At 46.2% G+C, this 27,139-nt stretch overlaps 1 long non-coding RNA gene across 1 annotated transcript; it reads right to left on the bottom strand.

Annotated features, from left to right (window-relative positions):
- LOC118291546 lies at positions 1-24,052 on the bottom strand. The gene is made up of 3 exons (XR_004786702.2): positions 23,850-24,052; positions 14,508-14,695; positions 1-171 (listed from the first exon to the last, which is right to left on the bottom strand). It is a non-coding gene; the product is annotated as an uncharacterized LOC118291546 (long non-coding RNA).
- Positions 24,053-27,139: the final 3,087 nt, after the last annotated feature.

Genomic DNA, 27,139 nt, shown 5'->3' with positions numbered 1-27,139 from the left:
GCGTATGTCAGGCGGTATGGGGACAAACGGCATACAGTGTGTGGTCCCGTCTCGCGTGTCTTGTTGGCCTGACTGTCGTCGTTCCACGACAGAGCCGGACAGGGGACGGCGTGTCGATCGTGACTTGAATGAAGCGCGTTTCCACTTCGTCGAAGCTTCTGCCACAGTTCTCTGCGATAGAGAGAGAAAGACGGAGAGAGAGAGGAAGGTATGAGGGATGCAGAGCGAGAGGAAGAGGACAGGAGAAGAAGCAGTGTGATATAAGAGGAAAGAGGGGGGGGGGGGGGGAGAGATACTTGCATCTCCTCCAGTCAAGCAGGCTCTGGAGGTTTAAATGATTGTCGTGGGGCCGACGTCTGCTGCAGTCATATTAAACAACAGCTTGTCTGCAGAAATAAGCTGCAGGGCTATTGGTTTACTCTCCTTCGCCTTCCCTCGCTTCTCCTTCTACCCACATTCGGTGTGTGTGTTCGTCAGTGTGTGTGTGTGTGTGCAGTAATGATGCACCACTTGCATGTTTGTGTGTATGATCCGTGTGCATATACATTGGGGGTCCAAAAGTCTGAGATTACAGTGGGTTCAGAGTTTTGGACCTTACTGGAAGTGTATGTGTGTGTGTGTGTGTTGTGTGTGCATGCATACTCGTTTCTACATGTGTGGTTATTTCTGTGTTTTTTCTCGTGTGTGTGTGTGTGTGTTCTCGTGTGTGCATGCGCGTTATGGGTTTTTTCCAAGTACACACAGTGATCCCATGTGCCCGGCTATTGATTTAGAAATGACTGGCCTGCTCACTCACACCATCTGCTCCGCTAACGAAGAACGACAGAGAGCGGAGGGAGGGAGAGATCAAGAGTCTGCGGCGGAAAGAAGGAGCGGATGGGATACGAAAAAAAAATGTAAAAAAATGAAACAAACCCCTCAAATGCAGAGGAACAAAAGACGGGACGGGGCGAGATGATTGAAAATGCAACAAGTCCTCCGACTCGTACGACGAACTCTGTCGTAAGTAGAGTTCGTCACACACACAAGAGGTATGTCGTTCTACGCCGCCTCGAAAACGACATACGTTCGTCGACGCTACAGGTCGATCAACTCGGTCACTTGGTTTGATGCTTCGGAATGACTGATTCCACGAGTGGATCCGTTTGCTATGTTCGAGTTAAGCAGAGTAGCACGCTTAGCATTTGCCAGGCAGCATTAAAAAGATGAATTGCGCAAGAATATGCCATTATTTTTGCAGGTATTGGCGGGTGAGTAGCCATGAACGTTTGTGTTTTTTTGCGATTTCTTTTCTAGAACTGTTCAGTCGTCGTCGAGGTTGAAAGAGGGAATGAAGTAAAAGTGTAACATTGTCTCCACTGGCGCTTTTCTTCTGGTGGTGTGTTTCTTTCCCCAATGTCACAAACACACCGGAAACCAACAGCGAACATGACTCATCGGGGGGGGGGGGGGACAGAAAGGCAAACTCCACTCCTGGCAATGGGAAATGAGTCACCTTTGTTGTTTTCTTTAAACCACATATATATATCTATATATATATAGATATATATATATATATCCGCTTATTTTGGTGCAAAAGAGGTAAAAAACTGCGTTGAAGTAGGGGTACACATCCTGTCATTTGCACGTTGCAGTCTGAAATATTACAGCAGCTAATACCGCTCATATAAATGTTGTCTTAAAAAAGACTAGGGGGAAGAAGAAGAAAAAACCCAGAGGCCTGACGTGAATTATTTGAATAGCAATTGCACACTTAGTCTGGGGGGAATTGTTAAATGGCTTCAGGTAAAACTATCCAGTGTTTCGCAATATTGAAGCGCGAGTTGTATTTGTTTAGTACCTTTTCATATGAATCCAGTTTACAGGCGGAGAGGAGGTGAGGCAGAGAAAAGTCGGACGAATAGGAATGATTTATACAAGACAAATATGCCTTTGTGTTGTGTTCTGACTCCCCCCCCCCCCCGGGGCTTGGAACCACTGTCCAGACACAGTGGGAGGCATTTAATGCGAAAATTGAATTTGCGACAAAACAACAAATTACCGCAGCATATGGGAGCAAATCAGCCGACAGGCTCGTCTCACTGACAATGAGCTCGTCTCCGCTAATTTTCTCCGAGTCTGTCTCAAAGAAAAGAAGAAGAAGAAGAAGACAGTTCTCTGTCAATGCGCTGTTTCTTCAGGTTGTGGTGTGGAGTGTTCAAGTTCGCGGGCCCTCTCGGACATCAGGGCAAATCGTAGCTGTTAACTGGACTTGGGCGATATTCATGTCAGGTGCTGCGCGCGGATCCCTCCGGTCCGTATTAGAGACAATTCCACATCTGGCAACACTATTACTTAGATGAAAGGAGCTGTGGATGTGTGTGTGTGTGTGTGTGTGTGTTGCGTGTTCGGTATGTGTGCGGGCATCCCCTCATGCATGCCTGCATCAGTGTGTGTGTGTGTGTGTGTGTGTGTGTGTGTCCATAGAGATCCTACATGCGTGTTGGCAAAGTATGTTTCATCCCCTCTGACAGGCCGCTGTTGAATATTACATGCCTCCCATGGCGTCAGTTGTTTAAAAAAATGACGGTGTGTTCCATGTAATATTCATTCGGCGAGCGGGATCAGCGGCACGGACCCCCGTAATAAGCTTCATATTCACCTCCGTTCGCGCTCGCGGTGAGCCAATACACCGGCACGATGAAAGATGCATTAGAGGAGCCGGAGCGCAACGTTGCATGCTAATGTCCGGACGCAGGAATCATCCGCTGGAGTTCTGCGGCCGACGGAATACACACTGGGAACATCGAGCAACGTGTCTGTTGTTTGTTTCTTCTTCCTCCTGCCTCCTGCCTCCCCCCCCCACCCCCACCGCCGGTCCTCCCTTCAGCTGCCACCCCGCTCCTCCCCCGGCGGACGTCTGTCTGCAGCTTGTTATCCGTCGGCGTGAGGCGGAGTGTGACAGCGTGATAATCCATGCCGATGTGTGCCGCTGACCCTGTGATGTGCTGCAAGACCTGCTTGCCTGAGTGTGGTTGCGTGTGCGTGTGCGTGCGTGTGTCTTTCTGATTCTGATGTACGGCTGCATTCGGCCGCCTCTTTCTGCTTGTTGCTTATCAGGTGCGCGGGGCCATGCATATGCCGCTTCAATCATCCGCTGGATGTGAGGGGCGCTCGCTGTTTGATATACAATATTAGCAGCGTGAGACTCTGCAGAAGGCGGCTTTCACGCACACACACACACACGGAGATGTTGCCATCGTCTTTTGACACGTGGCTCAGGCCACCACAGGGGGTGATGGGGGACGGGCTCCACCTCTGTCAGTCTGCTTCCTACACGCGCTGGTAGCGGTCGACCAATCAGGGAGAGAGGGCGGGCCTTACACAGACGAGCTACAAAGCCAAGTGTTTCACAAGCGGTTTGGCGCCAATGGTTGCAATCCGTGCTCGACGCCAGGTCGTTCTACCAGTTGTGGTATTTGCTCACGGCCAACCTGATCACTTCCAGTCAGTATTTTGCAAATACAATACGATGTAACTGGGTTTTTCTGTCCTGGAACGGTTTGCTTGGAGTCTGTGGAATTCCGGAGACAAAGTTTAAATTAAAGATCTGAAAACTGCTTCTCTTTGTCCGCGGCTTGCATAGTGAGTGTGAACCAGTGGACCTTGACAATGTCTCCTTTAATGTACCTGCAAAAGAACGAAGAGAAATCGGCCGCCAACATTTTTCGACGAGATATTACTTCAGTGTTCATATACTGAAACTGAAGCGTGGTTGTGATTTTTTTCCTTTATTATCAAGACAAGAAGTGATTAACCAGGATTACGCATGAGCCATGAATAGAAATACAGATAAGCTTAAGTAATTAACACAAGGTCCCTGGGTAAAGTTCAACAGGCAGGTTTAGATTCTTGTATTGTGCCACGCACGCACGCACGCACGCAGGTGTGTGTGTGTGTGTGTGTGTGTGTGTGGGTGGGTGTTATGTGTGAAAGGATAAGTGGGATGGTTGAAAAGGAATAAAGGACATAATTACGACAAAAGTGGTGTAAGATGTAAAGGATTGAATTACGCCGAACAGGAACTGTATGATTTGAAACCAATTTTTACCCTTTATTGGTAAAAACAAAAACGTATTGGGCCTAATTTCCACCACATCGACTGCTGTTTGACGCCTTCCAACTACAACATGTCGCCCGGGTGGACACGATGTACAAAAATGCACAGAGCTTGGCAACGCGCAAATCAGTTGCTAGGATACGTCTGCGGCGGGCAACGTCCCAATTCAAAAAAACGAGCATCAGTGGAAACAGGAAGTGACTGCGGTGTCAAAAGCAATAGTCAACATGACCAATAAGTCTTTATAGATGTAAATGTGACTTTTGTTTTTTCCCCCTCCTCATGCGCTTCGGAGTAGAAGTGGCAAAAGATCGGCGACGCACTCCAACTGACACCGCATCTGGAGGTGAGGAGGTGGTGCAGCGGGCTGGCCACTGTGCCTGCAGGTCGGCAGTTCAATTCCTGGTTCCTCCAATGCCAAGGTTCCATGTGGAGGCGCATCCGCCGTGTAAAGACAAAACTGGCAACCCGTCACGGGAGCGGCCCCGAAAAATGACACATTGAACGTAGTCTAAAACTTGAAAACGCCGTGTCCCTTTATATTCGTTTTTCCTGTGGGTGTGTCGTCACAGTTACGGTTCACGACTGTGTCAATAGAAAAAGTTAAATGTACTGCGATAGAGGATTTTGCCCATTTCACCTACTTCTTATGAAATGTAATACCCTATTGTCTAAAAGCTAGTCTAGAAAATATATGAATCATTCTTGAAAGCCTATTTAAACTCTTTGCTCGTGATTTATTTACTGTATTAGAAACACTTTGCGTCCTTTATGTTGTGTCTTACAGTCTTAGATAATGACCCAGGGCTCCGACCAAGACACATTCTCCTGGTTTCACGGGCATTTCGTTTGGAATTCATACAAATTGGAAGAATACTAATAGAAACTCATCCGTATTTTGCCTGTTACTTCCATCCATTCATATCCTTCTTTTCAGTAAAGCGTCACGGGAAACCATATGAAAATAATTCTAAAATGCCTCGCTGATTCTTCTCATTTCGATGAAAAGGAGGATGTTTTACTTTGTGTCCTTCAGATATCTGATGTCTTTAAAACAATAGTTTGCTATATATGCTATTATGAAACACAAATGTTGTCATGCTTGCATTCGTGTGTGTGTGTGTGTGTGTGTGTGTGTGTGTGTCCTTGAATAGCTATCTTTTCTACCATATCTCTACAAGAGAAATGCATTTGATTTAGTTATTTAATTTAATTTCTTCATATCTTAAATCAGTGTTATTGGTTTGTTGCAGTAATCCGTTAATGCAGCCCTGATGTCATTTGCAGCTCATATCATTAACCATTCGTTTGGCATTTGGCAATTAACAATCACGGTCATCAGTAAAAAAAACAAACACAAATGTCAATACATGTAAAGCACATATATGTTGTTCATTCGTATCATTTGTCCCATCTTCATCTCCCTTGCACTTGCTTTTAATTTTGACTTCGCCCTTTTCATCATAACCCCCCACAGCGAAGGAGCTTCATCCTCTTTCCCTTGTCACAAATTCATTTTCCAACGTCGCACACTCTTCAGTCTGATGATTTCATCTGATTTGAATGGCCGGCTTTACATTTACAGCTAATTAAGACAACCTGGATACACACACACACACACACACACACACACACACACAGTATGTACTCACACAGAACACCCGTGGAGCCAAGTGAACAGGAATAAAAATCTGGTTATGGTTGTTATCGTCATGGAAACGAGCTGACGGCGAGCATAAAGCAACCTGTCTCTCTCTCTCCCTTTCTCTCTCTCCCTTTCTCTCTCTCTCTCTCTCTCTCTCTCTACCATTCTCTCTCTCTCTCTCCGGGCTGCTGGGAGAATTGGCTGAAAGTAAAGGTATTACTGTGTTGGACTGGTTCCAAGAATTCACGCTCCCCGCACACACACACACACACACACACACGCACATGCACACGCAGGCATGGTTTTTAAAATTCAGACACACAAATACACACTTGGTCCACTCAACTGTTGCTGCAGTGTGTACATGGCCAGAGCTCCCTCCGCTGGTGACAGGCGTAACAGCAGGCGCAGAGATGACTTCCCCAGACCGTCATCACCCTCATCATCCACATCATCCTCATCCTCATCCTCCTCATCATCATCATCATCACCACACGGGTTGAGAAAAAAAACAAGAACACAACAGTTCCCTGCTTACGTTTCCCATCAAGTATCTTTGAAGGGGCTTTACCTTACTGTATCGTGTAGTTTTATCTCCTAACCCTCATGCCAAACGAAATCCACGACGGGATTACGACACACCAAACATGGAAAGCCACACATAATCTCCAATACAGACACACACACACACACACACACACACACACACACACACACACACACACACACACACACATGTGCTGTACACACACCTGGCAGAGACAGTATCTCCTGCTCTTCATTAGCGTCTGCTCACTAATCAGGCCCAGACGAGCGAACGGTTAATTTAATGTAATCACATTGGCTCCTTATGGCCGGACGCCATTCGTACGCCGCCGCCGCCGCCGCACGCTTATCCCGCACGGTTGTCGAACAACACAGAGACACATGGCTGAAAAACCCTGAGTGACATCACGCCGGCTGCAGGCAAAACCTGCGCCTGTGCCTCCCGGAGTTGTGCGTCTCACGCGGAAGGTTTTTTCGGGGGCAGATGCTCGGATATCCAGACGGGCTCACGTTAAAGAGGGCGGCAGGTTTTATTGCAAAACTCCCCCGCCGAGGAGAAATCACAGACTGGGGAGATTTGGGCGCCGGGCTGAGACACCGAAGGCAACAGTAGCTGAGATGTATCGCTCGGCGCCTGCGGGACATGAAGGGTTTCACCAGCTGAGGCCTCAAGTTGCTGCACCGTCCTTGAAAAACATCGATCATTCCGTCTCACATTCTGCCGTCGGCCGCACGGCAACGACACATTTCATTTGGATGGCTTCGGGGGGGGGAGAGCGCGAACGCGACACAGTGGCCGCCTCCTCTCCTCAGGTGCTTTCGGGCGGCGGACGATGCGAAAACTTCAAAAAGGGGTCAAAGAATTCAAATCTTGTGAAACTTGCCGTGTTGTGAAAAATCGATTGACAGACGACACAGAGTGTGAATGGCTCCTGTCCTAATGGTCACTTTCACGTCTCATTCATCGGGACCAGTTCTGGTGATTTCATCCGGCATCATCACGGAGCCACAGTGGAAAATCAATTCCTGGTGGCGGCGCTTTATTCAACCACATTTGTGATTTCATTTAATTTATCTAGTGTCACAACCAGATCCCCCATAACTATCGTCACTGACTCGTGGATGGGGATGCAGAAACAGGATTAGCTACAGTAGGGATAGCTACAGTTACATTCATTGTCTTAATGAACTGATTGAGTCCACTGGTCTCTGTCTCAAGTCCTGTTTCGAGGTTTCTTCATTTCAAGAGGGAGTTTTTTTCTCTATCCACGGTTGACTGGGACCTGTTGGGTTTCTCTGGGATACTGCGAGGTCTCCACCTCACTATGTAAATTGCCTTGAAATAACGTATGTTGTGATTTGGCGCCACACGCTATAGAAATTGGATTGATTCGAACTGCGTGCAGAGTCTGACTGGAACCAGAGCCAAAAACAACAAGTATCACAGACCCTTTAAAAGGTCTCGTTCCGGTTGTCTGGTCTCCACCGAGGTACAGTAGGCAGCTTTCACTCCAGCCTGTGGTGTGGAAAAAGAGAAATATGTGTTTCTGGAAATTTGTTTAATGTTTTTGTTTTGTTTTATGTCCGTGGAATCTTTTCAACGTCGTGAGCGAGGACTTTAACAACTGCCACGCCGAAAAGTGAATTGGACTTTTCCCCTTTGGTTTGTCTTCTCAAACTACAGCGTCTGAGGTCGAGAATGAATTTTGAGGCCCAACAGAAAACCCATCCTCCTTTTCGAATCAAAAATATTGTATTTCAAAATATTATGCACTGGTATTGATGCGAGCGAATGGCTGACATTTTCAGATTATTGAATAGTTTTGCAAAGCTCACGTCAAACCATAAGAAATGTATGGATGCCGTGCACCAACCACTCTGCAGGCATATCATGAATCTAACCGCCGTAGTAGGACGTACCAGAGATCTACAGTAGCTGATTGTACTCAGCTCACACAACCAGCGCCATCAGCGTTCACCCGTCAGACAGAGGGAGGGCTTGTTTCGTCTTCCAGCGCGACGCTGCATACACGCTGGGCTTCGCAGCGTTCCTCGGCGTCTCCGCTGTTGCGCCGCGTGGATTACAAACAGCCCGCGGGGGTCGGGGCCCTTCCTCTCCGTTCTGCGGAGAGGATTCATTCGGCTGGGTTGGGAGGGTTTCACACCCTCCCAAAGGCTGTCAGGCATATAACCAAAGCCCAGCGAAAGCATGTTTGCCGGAGGGAGAAATAAAAAAATAATAAAAACGGGCATGTGCGCAGCCTGAGCGTAGAGGGAGAGAGAGCCAGACGGAATAATTACGAGTGGCAATAAGCGGGAAAAGTGTCCCTGACATAAAAAGCCCGCGTAGAAACGCAGAAGCTCCCGAAGCGGCGGAGCTGGAAAACGAGATGACCACGTCTGCCCCTCACCGTCCATGTGATGGAGACACACCGGCTCGGAGACGCGATGGTGCGATCGGTGGGCTGATCATTAAAAAAGACTGAAGGAGGCAAACTTATCAAGCACTGAGACCGAACATGACACAGAGGAGTCCAATGGATCCAGTCCAAGTCCGGAGGTCAGACGAGTGGAGAAGGCTTCCGAGGAGATCGTGGGCAACGAGTCGTGTTGTGGATGTGGCTGGATTGGGAACCCTGGGGCTTCCCGGTCGTCCGCTGTCAGACCTCTTCCGCCAACAGGGAACTTTGAACCGTTTAGACCAAATGAGAACTGGTTGGTTTGAAGCTGGCGACCGGAAAAAAAAAGCCGGTTCTTCTGCGCAAGCCATGACGACACTGGTGGGCGTCTTGTCGTTGATACGAGCAGATTTGTTTAGTCTTCTCTACGTCTTCTTGGTTGGTCCACGCTCGTCTTTTCAAGATGAAAGATATGTCTGCGACAGCAGAACAAATGCCAGGAGGTAACGACTGCGCCGCGCCCTCTCGCAACTGCCGTTCGCTCCCGTTGTACGTCCTTCCGTGGTGTCCTCCTTCCATGATTACCACGGTGCCGCTCAGAAACTGGTGGAGGCGTTGGGCGGCACCAAAGTTCCGATAACCCTGAACGGAACCGGTTCAGGCACCAGGAACTTTTGGCAAAAAAATTCTATACATTTTGAATGAGTCAACGCAACCTGCGGCTCAGAAGAATGAGGTGCGAACTCTTGACAGTGCCAACCTTGGAGTCCACCCTTGGAGTAGTTTGTTGTATTGTGCGTCAAAGTCAAATGAACCCGATATCATGGATTGAGTTCTAGTCTGTGCGATGAGGTGGTTTTGAAAATCTGGTGCGTGCTACAGACCTGGCGAACGTTGAATATGCCCCCGTGCATTATTTATCTCTCATATTAGCGCCAGTCTCTTCACTCACTTTGACAATTTAATTACGGAATCCTCAGGACTGTTGAATCATACACAAATCAAGCTAAATAGAACTGTCAAAGGATGGACAAACAATTCCGCGGCAACAAATGATGAATTGTGCCGTTGTAAGTGGACCTGCCTGGATGAAAATGAAAATTGCTGTGCGCTATCGTTAATTAATCCTGCACTAATGCAGCAGCCAAAGAAGAAAGCTTCTTCATTATTACAAGCATCGTTACTTGCACGTAAAACTATGAGCACGTCAGATGTTTTCACACATGGGAGGTAGAATCAAGCGACAAGTTGAATCAGCTTCGTCGATGGACCTAGAATCGCAAACTGGGACATAACTTGGGTTTCAGGAATGCAAATTCAACGACGGCAGAAACAACATCGGTGTTGTTTTAAACGTCGCGCCCTCGACGGTGCAAGTGGACGCATCATCACGCTTGTTCGCTACGCGTAGAAGCGCCGCCGCCGCAGGTGGGAATCTGATTCACACACATCGCCGCTGTAAGCACAAGCAACACGTGCTTCCATTATTTCAGTTCACGCGTGTCAATAATCGATAGAATGAGATTAGATTCAAGGTAGGCTTTGGCAGGAAGTAGAACGGTATCAAAGCGACTCGACTTCCCAGTCCCATGACCCTCGCCAGCCAGAGTCGTGACACCACTTCCTGATCGGTCTCCGTTCCACTACCGTATGTGACTCTGTGCGACATCTACTGTAAATCAGCATTTCTCTCATCAGTCTTTTTGAATCTAAATCTAAATCTAAAAAAAAAAAATACTTCATCTGCTTTATCACTTGCAATTAGAAACATAATCCTTCGTGATTTTAACCGTGCGAGCACAGAAGAACATTTCTTTTCCTTAATCAATCATATTTATGCTCCATGGAATATCTCAATAAGCAAAACTCCCGTATGCCAAACTCATAATCATTAAGACACGGTGCCAGTGGACCAGCTACTGTATAATTCACAAGCCTTTCGTGAAGACAGAGGAAGGAGAAAAGAGCGAGTGAGTGTGAGAGAGGCGCAGACACACGGCGAGAGGAGGGAAGGAGTGAGAGGAGCGTCGGCTAAAGGAGCAGAGAGATTTATGGCAGTGTGGAGGTGAGATAGATGGCTGTTTGACCAGTGGGCTGCTGAAAATGGCCGAGTAGCCCTTTATGGTCCAGGGGAGAAAATGAGGCGGCTCTCCCACACCTATCCATCAGAGCCATTTAGTGGCTCGTTGGGGCCTGTAAATGGTTCAGTGTGTGTGTGTGTGTGTGTGTGTGGGGGGGGAGGGGGGGGGGGGGTGGGCGCTCATGTGGACATTACACTATTATAGCTTCACTGTCTTAATGAATGCCGGCGAGCTTCGTCGCGGAGGATGAAAGGCGGCGAGGTGAAGGGTGGATCGTGGGGCGCACAAGCGGAGCAGCGGAGCCGGGCCAGATGCAGCATCGTCGTGCTGTTGTTGGGATTCGTGATGAACGCTGAAAACACGGCGGGCGGGCGGGCGGGCGGGCGGACGGCTGTGCTCACTGTCGATCAGGTAAACGTGGAGCTGGAGGATTCACACTGTGGAGTGTTTTACTTGAAATTGTACCTCCACCCACCACTGCTCTTCTTCGTCTTCTGCTTCGCCGCAGTCTTGTCGAAAAGACGGTCAATAAACCTACGAGCGCACCATGATGCTTCCTGTTGTTCCACTTGAAAGACTTGGGGCTCGTATGAATGTGGCTTTCTCGAGGAAATCCAGTCCATCAACACAAGCATTATACTTTTTGAACACAGAAAAACATCAGAAGCTATCAGCGACCCCTCGTGCACTCTGCGCTCCATAAAGACTCCTGATAGTTCAGTGGTTTTGAAGTGGGGTTGTATGAGCTAATTATGCATAGTTAATATGTTTCCTTATGGAGATGGTGATCAGCGATGTCATTTAATGGGAGTTTGGGGGAGAGGTGGAAGTAGCGAAAGTCGGAGTCCCACGTTTGAAGTCACCACCTCAAAATCACTGAACTATCCCTTTAATTCATGCGACGTAGGAAGGCGGGGAAAGGCTGGTTCCGTGTTTTTGGAGAATATCTGATGTTGCAGATTTAAATTGTTGTACTGCAGGCCGCGTTCTGTCTCTATTGTATATAGAATTTGTAGTATTTGTATTTTATGTTATTTGACCTTAGATTCTGTTTTCTATTCTTATTGTCTGAGATTAAAGTCACAAATGAGATATTTGTGCATCAGGACCAACGACACAACGGACAGTCCCAAGGATTTCCGCCGGTTACATCTTCGAGCAAATGGATTTCTAATGTCCCCCTGAGTGACCTTTATGTATCTTTGGGCTTCAGGATCACCTCACGTTTGTGTGCTCGACTGTCTGCCTGCCTGCCACGCTCTCCACACACAGCGCACCTCTCCATAACCAGCTCCTCTCCACCGGTCCCCGGCTCCACTCGGCCGCCCTCGACCCCCTTCTTCAGTGTCTCTCCGAACCACGTCCGCCGTCCTGCAAAACCACTGTTCCCTCTTTCCCCCTCAGCCCGCCAACAAATATTCACTTTGTCACCGATGTTCGGCGTTTAGCTTCACCCGAGATTTTTAGGCCTAGAATCGCAACCGTTTCCTTGTTGCTGAGTCCGAACGCAGAGTACTAGATTAGATGAGTTCATCCACTGCAGGCGGTCTTGCAAATTCATGTTTTTATTTCTGACAACATCCCTCTCGGAAGAAACCTGCAAAGAGCCGACAAGTTAACTCGGATGCTGTCGGTTTCCAGAAAGAAGGAGATAAGGCTTCCACCTTCTATCTACGACATTCATTTTGCTGATATAATGAGTTCATTACGACAATATCTTGAGAAAAATTACTTATATCAAGAGACAGTATGATACTTTTATGTGCCGACAAGATGATCCACTTAACATTGACTGAGTTAAGAAATGGAGAGATGATAAACAGCACATAATAAGACTGAGAGAAAATAAAAACAACAGCCATTCTTGGCTTGTGTAAGTTTGTGTGATATTGTAGATCGTAGCAGTGGGACTGTAGAATGATATATGTGCTGTGCATTTATTCGCTTAATAGACTAATGGATTCCAGAGGAGTTTAGTGTAGTTTCACTAAAGTCCGGTCAATCAATCCATCTAATATTTGCCAAGGTTCTCTCATGGAGAGCTAAAGGAGGTAAAGTGACGTCAGTGGGATTCATCCTGTGGAGATCGTATTATAATCACGCGGCGATCCATCCACTGGAAATTTACACTTCACACACGACTGCTCTTATATGTTGAGTAGCTCTCGAAAGAGCAGTGTCACGTGGGGACGTGGTAGTAATTATGCGAGATGGATTTTGAGACCTCTCTGATGAAGAGCACCGATTCTCCTCCACGAGTGTCGGAGTGGCTTTTGAACGCCGTGTGAAATACCCAACATGGATCCGGTATGGTTTTGGATTAGGGCCACTCTCATGCCACGGGTTTTAGGTTAGAAAGAAAAGTTTTGGTGATGGTTGATTACGGGAGTTTTCGTCACTGACTGTGAGATTTAAGGCGGTAAATGTTGCCAGTGAATGTAAGTAGCTGCCGCAGATAAGTTGCATATGAGTTTAATTAGTAAGAGAAAGGGTTGACGGTTCAAGATGCGCCTTTTTTTTCCTTCTGCTATTTGACTGTGCAGTCTTATTTTCTTTCAACAGATGAGATGAGTTAGCAACATCCCCCACCCCCCCCCACCCCCCCCCACCCTCTCTCCCCAATTGTCTGGAGCTCAGTCGTCCTGCCCTTCTAAAGCTAATAACGCAATAAACCTAATCTATCCTTAATGCAATCACATCTATTCAAATCTAATCCCATCCCATACTCCTAATTGGATCTGGTGGATCATGTTGCACCCGCTGGCTGCCTCGTTGTCATGGCGACGGGGCGGGGGATGCTTCCAGGGGCTGCTGGGGCTGCGGGGAGAAGACATATCGCAATCCATTGGCTCCGAAGACAACATGTCCGACGAGAGCTATTCGATTTTGCCTGCGGACGAGTCTGCGGCTAAATGAAGGACACAGCACGCCGCTGGTGATTATCAGAGAGTGGGGCATTGTAGAAAGGGTGTACACACAAAATAATAAACATTCAAGGAAGTTTGAACATAGAGAAAGTTTCTAGGCCAAAAATTGAAATTGTGATTATTAAGAAAGGTTCTCCAAAAGTCCGAATACTCTTTCCTCATTGAGACTGTAACATAGTGGTGGGAAGTTGTGAAAATATAATTATCAAACACAGACGTCATGTCCATGCTGGCGCAACATTTTAAACATCACAGTTTATTCCTAACCCTTGGAAATAGTTTGAGTAAACAGCTACTGTACTCCCACCCCGTCCACACCGGACCTTCAACCAATTTTTTTTCCAGTCATTCGTCTTCTCTCCGCATGGCAGAATCCTTGTCAAATAATCAATACATTCAATTTAATATCCTCCACCAAGGGGGGTTATGTTTTCAACCCCCGGTCCGATGGTTCGTTTGTCGGTTTGTGTGTTTGTCAGCAGGATTTTTTCGCGAATACTACTGTATGGATCGCCTCGAAACGTGGTGCAAGGATGGGAACGTGGGCCAAGACAGAACCCATTACATTTTGGCTTAGATCCGGACAAAGTGCTTGATCCTGGCATATTTTCTTTTTTTATCACTTTCTTTGACAATGCAAGATTTCTTTTGGACATTTTCTCCATAATCCCAGGGAATAATTCACGGGTCTCGTTGAAAATATTCAGGCCTATTTAGGCGACATATCTTTGAGTGTGTGCCGGAGGTATTTGCTCTATATTTTATTTGAATAGCAGCAAGTCACAAGAGACAATATCTCAAGGCACTTACCAAATTATTGCAAACAGTCCCCTTTTTCTCTTTCTTCTCAGGCGGCGCGGTGGTGTGGTGGTAAGCTGCAGGTGCAGACCATCCAGACCATGTGTGGAGTTTGAATGTTCCTCCCGTGCATGCGTGGATTCTCTCCGGGCTCTCCGCCTTCCTCCCACCATCCAAAGACTGGATTGGCTCCGGCCACCCTTAATGGAAAAAGTGGTAAAGTTGATGGATGGATGGATGGATTTGACTAATTCGTGTAAATAAACATGAATATTAAAGTCACAGTAACAGTGTTAGTTACTAGTTCCAGTAAGCGAATCAATCAAACGGGCCGAGAAAAGACAACTATAATAGATTCTTTAAAAGCCCCGGTGACGAGTACAACACCACAACATGACGAGGAGTCATGAGGAGTATGATTGACAGCTGAGCCGGCCTTACGGATTTCCAGCGCAGAGTAGGTGGAAGTGGCCTAACACGGACCATCATGACCCGATCAGTGGGAACACAGTCGTATATACAGATTAAGAACACGGGCCGAGTCACGCGTCCATAAATTTGTGTGAAATTCAATTTTACATACAGTCCTCATTACAATTATTCATGTCGGAATTTCTCTGCGGGGCCGTCCGCGGGATCCCTAACTCCGCTCCGCACCAGAGTGATTGGGAGGTGAGATTTAAATCTGCGGAGGGTCAACGCGAAGCTGTACCCTGCTCCTCCCTTTGTCTCCCTCCCTCTTCCTCTTCCTCTCACTCTTTCTTTCTGTTGATGCATCTCTCTCTCTTTTTCTTCTCTTTCCTGGCTCCCATTCTCCCACTCGCTCTCTCTCTCACTCTCTCTCTCTCGCCCATGAAACTACATCTCCAGCCTTGTAAATAATTTAAGTTTCAATATGATGTATTTAATTCTGCTCAGAAAAAGGATATGAAAATGTAATAACATTTGCATAATTGTGCATTAATTATACATTCAGTAGTTTTTAATGAGTTAAGCGGACTTTCGGAGGCAGCAGTGTAAGCGGAGGTCAATCGCTAATAAATCAGGCGCAGGCAGAGCTGAAATCTGAGAATAGACCAGTGTGAATCCAGAGAGCGAAAATGATCTTGTGCGCATGGGATCCGATGAAAGACGACAGGGACGTTTTCATTTTTTTCCCCCCTGTACAGAAACAATAGAAAATATGCTGTATATCTTGTCTGCCTCATTCATTACTTCAGAATCCATTCTGGGCCATAACGGACATCGCCCATACACAATTAGATGTAAATCTTTATTGTCTCTGATAATAGTTGACGTGAACAACCTGGCACCTACATCCGATAGTATGACTCAAGCTGTTTCCAGATGTGGACATGTGACATTTTTTGCGAAGTTTGCCTTACACGCAGCGGGGAGATTGTCCAGAGAATGTCTGGACTTCCATGTAAGAAAGCAGCTTTAAAATAGCTCAGTGCGTTTCCTTCAAGGGAGAACAAAGGCATGTACAGTATGTGTGAATTAATTAATGTATAGTTCATTCTTATTAAATCTTGCTACCTTTTTCGTGCAAACGATTTTCCTCGTTCTTAAACAGAATTGCAAAATGTTCTCTGCAATGACAGGTGACAGTTGAAGCGTTTTTAAAGGAAAAGCAACGTAAGTAGCAATAGCCTTGTTATTTATCATTTTTTTCAAAAAGACGTAGGAAACTTACGTGCACGTTCGCTCCGTGAGTGTTTCAACACATCCCCAGAATTGTCAGATTTGTGCGTTTTGCTCGATAACACTGGGAGTGTGAAATTGAACGCATAAATTTCGCTTCCATGCATGCATTAACATAGATCACGGCAGCATACATAACAACAGTTTGTTCACCTCTTCTTTTTTCACCCAGCCTGCACAGGAAGGGGTTTGAAATGGGCCGTGGGGGCCTCAGCAACAGCATCAGCCTTGAAGCGTCCGCCATAATATGACATATGAACCAATATGTCTCCCGCCACAATTGCTCTTAAATTATTCAGGAGCCACAAACAAGTAGCACAAGAGCACAATTTACTCACCGCACCGGACCTGTAAAACCTGCACACAGAGCTGGCAGCCAATCACAACCTTCACAATTACAACCACTCATTCTCCTTCTTTCTTTTTTTTCCGCTATCTCGACATTTATTTTTTTCCCATTCATCCTCCTCATTCTCCATCATGGCGTATGAACTTGTGTCTATAGGAAAGTACCACACGTCAGGGTGAAATCAGTGACTACAACTAAAGCATCCAGCCAATCTTATGACTTAAATTCTCGAATAATTGCAGCAAGCATATCACATATGGTCATTTTTGACCTGGGAAATAGTTAGAAGACACAATCTCAACTCAAATTCCATTTTTTATTCCTTCAAATTCCCTCCAGTAGGGAATAATTCATGGATCTTGATTAAATAATTGATCCAAATCCAGATCTAGTGGAACAGTGGGGCCTTGGTGGAGGCATGTGCTCTATAGAGCGACGTTCTATTTGTTTCCTTGATTGTCACATGAACAATGGGGACTGTCCGCAAAAAGAAAAATTGTTTTGGTTTCATCAAATTGTCCAGTCACACGTGTTGCTTGGCCCGTTGGACCCGACTGTAGAGACGCAGCCATTCTGATTATTCAATGGTATTATAATGGATGAATCATGACCAAAACTACCGCACTGCTCCTCGCGTAGGGGGAAAGTATTTTATAAAATATTTAAATATGAAAAAACACAGTGAACGTGTGTGAGGGGCAGCCGAAACACAGGCCATCCAATGCCTGTCAGGCAGAAAGGAAAGTTAATGTGTCCGTGACACTCGAGGGGATGGAACCCATCCTGTCACTTGTTTATCTGGCCCATCTCCATTCGGTGTATTACATCAGTGTCCGGTGATATTCGCCTCGCCCCTGCGGGCTCCCACCAGCAGGCCAATAACATCTGGAGCATTCTGTAAACCCAGCCCAGATAGGGCCACTGAAGGGGGGGGGGGGGGGGGGGGCACGTCAATGAATCAATGTCAGCCCCGAAGCACACGGCGATGCACTGATTGTTTGAGCAGGATTAAGAAGCCACGGGCTGCGGTGTGTGTGTGTGTGTGTGTGTGTGTGTGTGTGTGTGTGTGTGTGTGTGTGTGTGTGTGTGTGTGTGTGTGTGTGTGGGAGAGAGAGAGACAGAGAAGCAAAAAGCAATAGTGCCCGTGGCATGAACCAGGATTGTTAATTGCAGGTCATCTTTCTTATCAGCTACCAATAGTCTATGTGTGTGAGTGTGAGACGTCATTTGTCAGCCATGCTGACGATCAATGCCTGACCAATAATTGTTATCCTTAAAAAACACCAATGCATATGTCAAGCTTCATTAAAAAAAAATATATATATATATATATATATATATCATGAAATATTTGATTCATACATTTGAAAATGACAAATTCGTTCATTATCCTAGAAAAGAAATCAGACTTATGAATGCACTTATTGTGAGTCGCCTTGGACAAATGCGTCAGATACAGTAAATGAATGTAATGTAATGTAAATCCAGTCGATCAGACGCAATTAATTCTTTTCTTGTTTTTTGATCACAGGCTTTCACGGAGAACAGGAAATGAGTCCAGTGATTATTTGCGCTGGTATCGATCAACACCAGCATATACCGTGTGTCATTGTATATTGTAATAACGTACTACTCTTTGCCACTAAAAGAAGTCTGCGTTACTCAGTACGTTAAAGTACGCCGACTCACATCACATCTGTCCTGATGTGACGGTCTTGAGAGGGACACTAAAGTGACAACACCTAAACAGACTGTTTCAAGTGAGAGGATAAAAAAAAAACTTACAGTCTCCAGCTGCGATCTGACAATAACAATAATCAGTTCTAACCCTCCTTGTGACCGGCTGCAGCAAATCCAACCCTGCCCACATCTCAAGCGTGTTCCTATATTATATGAAGATGACAGCTATTCCGGTTTTGATAGATGAAATAAAAAGGGCAGTATGATTGTGTCAGTCTGTTATTCCTTCCTGGGTGACCCAGCCTTTTTTTTTTTTTTTCTGCTTTATTGTGAGATATAACTTTCAAGGGTGCTAAGAACATTTACAGCAGTGTGGATTTATGTCTGGGGGGAGAAGGGGCTGGAAATGGGTCTTTTTTTTTTTTTTTATGATGGTGCCGCACCAGTCGCAACTGTCTGCTGTGAGCAGAGGGACTTCCGGGCGCGGCCCCATATTGTGCGTCTCCGGCGGGCGTTCATTTTGCAGCCACAGGAGCACGCATTTGGAGCAACTCCGAGTTGCATGTATGGTGATTATTGTACTTTTCGAAGCAACTAATAGTTTACAGCCGCTCATGCTCAACGGCATTTAGCAGAGACAGAACAATAATTGGAAAATGCTTGGTGATGCCGCAGCTGCAGCATTCGGTCCAAACGCGATAATCAAAGTGACTCCAACGTAATTGGGTTAATATCGTCATCATCATCATCATTAAAAAATAAAAAATAAACTATTTTGTTTTTTATTTGGACAAAATGAAATATGAACGTGATGAAAATCGTAGTTTAAATGTGGCTTATTTTTAAGTCTAAAATTAGCCCTGAATACAATACACTGAGAACTAACTTGTTTATGACATCGCAGACTCAAAAACAGCCTCTCCGGAAAAAGTTCCGGTGAACGTCCGGACGTCAGTGCGTGTCTGAAAGCAGCTATCAGGGGGTGACACACAAGAGACAACACGTCTGTTACTGTGACCGCACGGGGCATGTGGCGTGGGCTGCTACTCGCCATAAACCCTGCCATATTTTACATTAAGTACAAGCCAGCCCTCCTGGGCGGCCGACAGCAAGAACAATGGCTTCCTGTCTTCTCTCTGGCCGACAACAAATGATGGCAGTCGGGGTGGGGAGGTGTAATTACAGGCTGGCGTCCTCGTAAAAGTCACACCGGGCGGCTTTATCTGTGGTCTGGCTCATATTGTTCTGGGATCAGACACATCCGCCATATGGGCTGCTCTCACCGTCAATCATCCGGGATCTTGAGGTCGCATGGGATAAACTTTGGAACTCCAAATGTACACACACACAAGCACATAGATACCTATCAGAGAGTACAATCTGGGAACCACTTCTTTAAGTAACACCAAGGATTCCATCTACCCCCGAGTGACGGCAGAGGTCTCACAGGCAAAAACAACTTAAACTCTCTGCATGGCTAGACACCTCTGGACGTAACTGAGGAAATCAGATTTGAATCTCTTTTTGACATTTGGGTGAACTGGCCCTTTAAGAGAAACAAGAGAAAGCATCAGCTGTTGTCAGCAGATTTTTCTTCCCTGTTCGTGTGATCAAGGCTCTATAGCATTCGGGCCTCATGAAGAATATTCATGCATCCGTGTGTTCTCATCATCACGAGTCGAAAGAATCCATTTAGATGTCATGATCAATTCTACCATTTTACAATTTAGCGTTGCCATGATCACAGTTCACGTGATCAGTCAAACTGCATCGTAACCACCCTTTCAGACATTGACCATGGACCAATATATGAGGCCAATATCAACCTCATATATTGGTCTAACCCTACTAATAACCTAGACACACACACACACACACACACACACACACACCGAGTCTTGTCTCCATGACTTCAGAGGACCGTATGGTGACGTACATTCGTCCCCTGGGGATTTACACAAACCTCAACCATAACTCCTACTGGCCTGACCCTTACCATACCGTTAACAGTAAATGATTTACATCATGGATGACTTTCTCTGTGTCTCCATGAGGAAGACAATTCACTACGGTCCCCGCAACCTCGGTAAACACCCGGACCACACACACCGCCACCGAAACACTGTATAAAGCCGTCTCTGGCCCGGCTTAAGTCCATCGATCGTCTGGGCTGTGGCCCGGGATGAGATTCCCAGATAAAGCGGCGTCTGAAGAGGCGACAAATTGACGCTGACCTCTTGACAACGGCTACACTTCCAAGCACAATAAAACATGTCTGTCAGCTCCGTGCGGCCGGATTTTGCGGTTCTCCGCTGCCAAAATGTGAAGCTCCGCGGCTGCACAGCGCGTGACGTGCGGCCATTCGTCGCGTCCGCCGCATTCACGCGACGCGACGGGACAATCATGTGCAGCAAATAACATATGTGGTGCGACCCAGGTCTCTGTACGTGTGGCGTCGGAGTCAACGCTGAACATTCTCAAAATGCTCTGAACAAACACAGATATAATATATATAATATTATATAGGAGGTTTTTTTTTTTTTCATTCACATTTGAATTTCCTGAATTGTATCCATGTTAGATTTGATCTGTTCCCATGTTCATGTACTGGGTCATTTTTGTCTGTAGATATTTTATTTTAACGTATATCAAATTACACGTCAGAAAGAATGAAAAAAATGAAAAAAATTACGAATCTAAAGTCATCACTAAAAACCTGATGAGTTGAGTCTTGTGCTAGATGGAGCATATGTGACAGTTGGCTAATTGATTTAGCCAAAGCTAGCATTGCTAAGGTCACTACAGTATTGGTTCAAGAGTCCATAATCCGTAATACTAACATTTTACACTACAACATTGATGTGTATCATTACAATACAGCCATATCATTTAGTGAAATTCATGTTCAAGTGTGCAGTGAGGGAACTTGGGGGATTTTTTTTTGTGTTTCAAAACTGTTGTGTTTCCAGAGGGAAAGTTGCCGCCAGCCAATCAAATTGCGTTGGTGCAAATACAAATAATCTGACATCGAAAGTGGAAATGAGGCTGTCAAGAGGAGGTCCAACCCGCCCAGTGAACCTGGTATGTGTCCATCTGCTTGCGGAGTTTATTTCCGGTGACCTCCCTTTAGCATTGGATGGACAGATAGCATGGCCCGTTAGCACGCAAGCCAGCCATATTGTGTGTCCAGAGCTGGAAAAATAAATACGGGCTGTCAGGCACGCCGCGGCATTGAGCGCTGAAGTAACGCGTTCGAGTGGGAAAATACGGAAATCCTCCGGTGATCATTGGCCGGCGCAAAGAATCTGTCCCCTGATCAACTCAGCAGAAAGAAAAACCCCATCTTTGCGTCTCTCTGCCCCTGTCCCTCCTTCTCCCTGTGTCAATCCAACCGCACAGATCTAATTTTGGCGGCTTCAGACTTTCTCACGACTTTATTAAAAGACTTTTCAGATCTCCCCTTTTTTTCCACGGCTTTGAGTGGTTCTGCTGCGCGGGCACGGCGCCGGCCGGGGCCTGCTGCACATTAGATAACTCGATATCACACGAAGATGGACCGTGAGTAGCAGCAGCCTCGTCCGTCTCCACTCATCTCGTCCGCTGTCATTCATCAGGCCTCCATAATCAGCGGCGGCACTTCAAACCCTAAATGTTTTTTTGGTTGATGGCCACTGGGGAGCTGGTTGATCAGTCTGTCATTTCAGCGCGTGTCAAGCTCCTTGGCGGAGTGAGGAAATAATACAAATGTGGGTACAGTTTCATTTCAAGATTTGACGTTCTGATTTTGTCAAATTCACAGCAAACCACCTGAGACACAGAAAATTGTTTTAAAAATCTGCCCTGTTGTACGTATCTACATAATATAGTGCCACAATACAGGTCAAGAAGGACAGGTTGATATATGAACATTCAATATACTTCGAGATGCTTTTCCACGACAACAATTTGGTGCGATTAGATGCAATACAATCTGATACAATTCTTTGTACAATACACTATTATGGCATGTTGGTCATAACTTTGTCGAGTGATATTATTATGATATTTCCTTTGCTTGGAAAGACATCATTACGTGATAAGACATTATTACAGGGATGGAAGAGTGTGGACACTTGAACATTTGTAAGAACCTTTATGTTTTTCTCAAGGTGATTAATATGCTGCTGACCGAGGCTGGAGTGCTCCAACACAAACAAAGAGAACCCAGGATGTTCAAATCCCACTTAGGAATGACTGTTTGTAGTGAATATAGTAACAGTCTGAGGCAGGAAGGGTGAGATGGGGACATGACTGGATTTGGAATAGCTGCAGAGAAATAGCTCATGTTTTTGCACATTATGACTCTTCTGCGCTGACCCAGTGAGAATCTCATGTAATTTATGACTAATTCCCCGGCGTTCCTTCCAAACGTTGAAGTTCTTATAAGGACTGTGCTGAGTAGTTGCGCCAGTCGAGAGTTTTGTTTTATTGCGCTTTCGAAATGGAACTACTACGACTCTGAGATGAAACTGCAACCTGTTTTTTTTTTAAGCATATTTGCACGAAATGTGCAGTATGTGCGAGCGGGTAGGCACATGTTTTATTTCTTCAGTTTTTATATATTATTCTTGTCAATGAGAAGAGGTGTCAACCAAAGCTCTTGGCGGAAGAGACTGCTCGAAAAAAAAAAAAAAAAAAAAACCCCAGCGCGGTCAGTTGAAAAATAAAGGAAAATAAATTAAAGAACAACATCCACATTCTCTGAGAGGGTTAACACCCGGCAAGAGCCGAATCCATTCAGGCAGTGTGGAGGCCATGATGAAAGGAAGAAAAGGTGGGAGTAGAGCGGGAAAGAGAAAGTGTGGAATTGGAAGGACAAAAAAGAATCGCCTTCCTCTCTGGGAACATAAAAGACGCGTAGTACTGTTAAGGTAGTTTGTGTCTTTTTTCCCCCCACACGTGCTCAGCGAGGCGACTGGCGCGGTGCAGCCAAATGAAGGTCGCGGGCAAAATATGAAAAGGGCCTGATCGCAGACACTTTTACTTCTGATACACCACGGCCGAATCGAAAAACCCCTTTCAGATGGTGTCAGGGTGTCAGAAGCAGTTATTTTCTCTCCGTCGCGCGGGCCTTCCGATTAGAAATAACGCTTCTACAGATTTTGCGAGGAACACCTGTTTGAATGGAGAGTTTCCCGACTGCGGCTACGGTTCCACTATTTTTCTTCACGTTAATGTCCGTTTTTTTAAACAGGCGCCGCGCTTCTAATGTGTTTGTAATTGTAGCACCGGTTGCTGGGTGTGATAAATCTGTACGATGTAACTCGGACTGACGACGTCGGCCGTTAAAAAGGCCACGGACTAAACGGGCAAGACGCGACCTTCGGGAAGATTTGCTCGGCCAATTAGCAGTTAGTCACGGCCATTGATCACGGCGACCTGTCCATATTCATCAGGCCCGAGTGTGCACAGCCGAGTCCGTTGCTTCCCTTCCTGCGAAGATCGACCTACGATCTGTGGTAAATTTGCCCATGATGACTTCAGTCCACCGTTAGCGCCTGAGCCCGAACCGGTCGTACGGGACAGGACATGCGTCACGTTAGAAGAGTCTTCGTAACGTTGGGTCAGTTTATGCAACTTACGGTGTGCTTTGACGGGGAGCTAACGCTTGCGTCACTCCAGGCCGGGGCTTCCGTGCGATCGTGGCCCTCTCGGAAGATTTCGTAGCGCGGCCTGGGACGTCAGTGTCTTTGCACAACACGTCCACGATGATAAATCCAACGTTGAGCGACTTTGGTGATCATTTCTCATCCCGTTCTTCAAGACGTAAAAGGCTCCGGTTGTTGTTGGCCGGCTCCTAGCCGTCCATTTTAGATACACTTGACCAATCAGAGGCCTTGTCACAGACTTGTACCAATCAGACGCTGTGTTGTCGACTGGTGGAGAAAAGATTTTACACTGGAAACAGGACCTCTCACTCCTCCTGTTTACTCCTACTGCTACCACCCACACTCCTCTGTGTCACTGCGGACAGGAGCTGCTTTGCGGAATGGCACAAGTGACTTTTTGGGGTTGAAATATATACATAACTTTTGATTTGTATTAGTAAGAATGTTTTGAACTGTTTTCCCTCATAGCCAAGGCTTCAAAGAACAGCTTTCAAGAGGGTAAAATCCTAATCATTGTTGTTTTGAATAACTAAATTATTTCGTAATATTTTATTTACATAAAACTGTATTGGAGTTTGTGGCAAACATCCTTGGGTCAACCAACACACACCAGAACAACAGTCGCTCACCGGTAACTATTTTATTAATGGAAAAACAAGGACAATGTCCTGAGAATGATATCATATGCTGTGGCCCCAAATGACTGTTATCACAACAGACCAGCACAACTGTTCTATTGTCCTGTGACACCACCACGGTCAGCGGACTGTAATGTACAGTATTAAACATTCAACATTGCAAACCACCCTGCCTCATTTTTGAAGTATGTACTACAGAGACGGATCAGTGGCAGCGTTAAATAACCACAGGGTTTGCCAAGATTAGACAGCTCTATTTCGGATTGACCGTGGCTGATGACCTCATCTTGCTCGCTTCTGCGATGGCAGGAAGGTGATATCTTTTTCATAATTGTGTTCATGCAACACTAATTCGAGCAAAAGTTTGAGTTAGGTTAAAAAAATAAATGTCTGTTTACCCATAAAACCCCAGAAATGCCTGGTGTTTGGTTGTGGAGTTGAAAAAGATTTGTTTATTTTGAGCTCAGACGTGGTTGTAGTGAGGTAAAAAACCCATCACATTTTGAGTCTCATATGAGTCAGTCTGTGTCTCCCTTTTGAAATGTGAGCCCCAATCCCCTGACTTTCAAAACCAAACCTTTTCATGTGGCTTCCTGCCGGAAGGTTAGCAGAAGAAAAACTGTTTGAGTTTCTTTAAAGGTGACCTTTGACAAAAGGTGTCTTTTAATGAAGTTTTGAGTCCTTAAGGCTGTCCGTTATATTGAAAAAAAGAACTTCATAAAATTGAGAGGCAGATGTCAACCTTCGCCACATGAAACAATCTCCCTTTCGGTCAGCCAGGAAGTTAAAAGACAAAACATCCCCTCGCCAACTTTGTTGGAAGGAAGACAATCAATCAGCAGAACGAGAGATATTGTCTTTCTTTATTGTTCTTCTTTGTCAAAACCTGGTGATGCAACCTGACCGTTCGGTAGGAATCCTGGGATAGGTTGAGCCAGGAAGGATCCACCCGTTGGATCGAGACACTGCTACAGAGAACTTCCTGCAACGTTTGCCATGCGGAGTTCTTCCAAACACCTGGAAATCCGTGAAAGAGTTTGCTTTTGGTCACGGTCACCAGTGGCACCTATTTCTCTGTTCCACTGTGCGAATGAAAATGTATTCAAGCGTTGGTCAAAAGTCTGTATTGACAAAGGCCTGACGAAGTGCACTGACCAACACAGCTTCAGTGTGGGCGTCGACTTATCGACTGTTGGTGGAAAAACCTTGTCCCACGCCCCCCCCCCCCCCCCACCCCCCACCCGCAAAAAAGGCAGCACAGAAAATGCCTAACACAAAGTCAATGCCAGACTGAATAATGGCGAGAAAAGAAAATGGCCATTCACTCAGAATATTAAGTAAAGTTGTCAGAGAACAGGCCTGCTGAAAGGGAGCATCGGGGTGGCTAATGTGCCATGTAAATATCCAGTCATCCTCTTCCTTCCCCACTGTCTCTCTTCCCCCGCTCTCCCTCCGTTCACTCTTGACAATAATAAGTACTCCCTTCTTCCTGGCAGGTAGCCTGATGCTGCGAGACTTTGATCTACTGCGACCTTTTAACAAATTCTCCATTTCCTGGTGGAGCTGAAGGGATCGAAGGAGTCTGGGGAGGAGGCGCCCACGGAGGGAGACAGAAATGGGGTGAGACAAATAGGCGATGGAGGAAAGATTTAAAGAGCTGAAAAAAAAAGAAAAGGGTTGCCATCAAAGCAGACTGCGATCCTCCCCCCCTCCCCCGTCCTTTAGCCACCTCCTCTCCTTCTCCCCCGCAGTTTCTCAGGGCTCATCACGCCACAGTGTAGCAACATGTCAGCACTGGCCGCTTATCTGAAAACTGTCTGCCCACGTTGAGCACTGCCTTAACTTCCACCGCACACTGGAACGCAGCCGACTGCAGCTCCCCCCCCCCTCTAGTACGTTAACAATCTGAACGCCTGAACAACGAGGTCGTAGCGGCAACAAACAAACCCTGAAGCTAAACGCTTTTCTTTGGAGTTGGTCAGTAAAGTCCATTACTCACACAGTGGTGACACGTGCACAGGTAAGGATATCAGCACACCTATTAGTATCTGACAAGCGCACACAGTGAGGTCGGGCTCAGACTGCACGTAAATAGGGAGCAACATCACTTCAGATTATCTTATCTTCTAAATTCAAATATGCATACTGTACGTGTTTGATGTTTGTGAACTGACTGTACTTGCAGCTGAACAGTTGCAATCGTATCACCGGATGTAAACACCAGGCCTAAACAGGGTCTCAACGCCGGTTGCCACTCTGGCTCTGCTGCAGTATGTCGCCTCTAAACGACTCCAATCGAAAGAATCTGGCTCTTTGGCTGCTAAACGCTCCACCGTTCACCAGCTAGTCTCTAACTGTGTCCATCTGCTGTTGTGGTGCTGTGCAGGTAGCATGCCGTGGGTCGACATCTGCTCGCCGCGGCTCATAACGACAGCGCCAGAGTGAACCAAGCCAGCCAACACTGACCTGCAACTAATGTGAATCTCGGTAAAGCCGAGGGCGGCTGCAGATTCAACTGATCAGATTTTAACCCACAAGGATGCTTTAAATTTAAAGATGCTCAGTGTAGCTGATCGTGCTTCAGCTTCCATCAACTGGTCCAGTCCCCTTTAGCTCTCTGGATCT

Source organism: Scophthalmus maximus, chromosome 21, assembly GCF_022379125.1.
Source record: "Scophthalmus maximus strain ysfricsl-2021 chromosome 21, ASM2237912v1, whole genome shotgun sequence".
Lineage (NCBI taxonomy): Eukaryota > Metazoa > Chordata > Actinopteri > Pleuronectiformes > Scophthalmidae > Scophthalmus > Scophthalmus maximus.
Note: the sequence above shows the minus strand (reverse complement) of the source record. Positions and strands in the feature narration are given on the sequence as shown.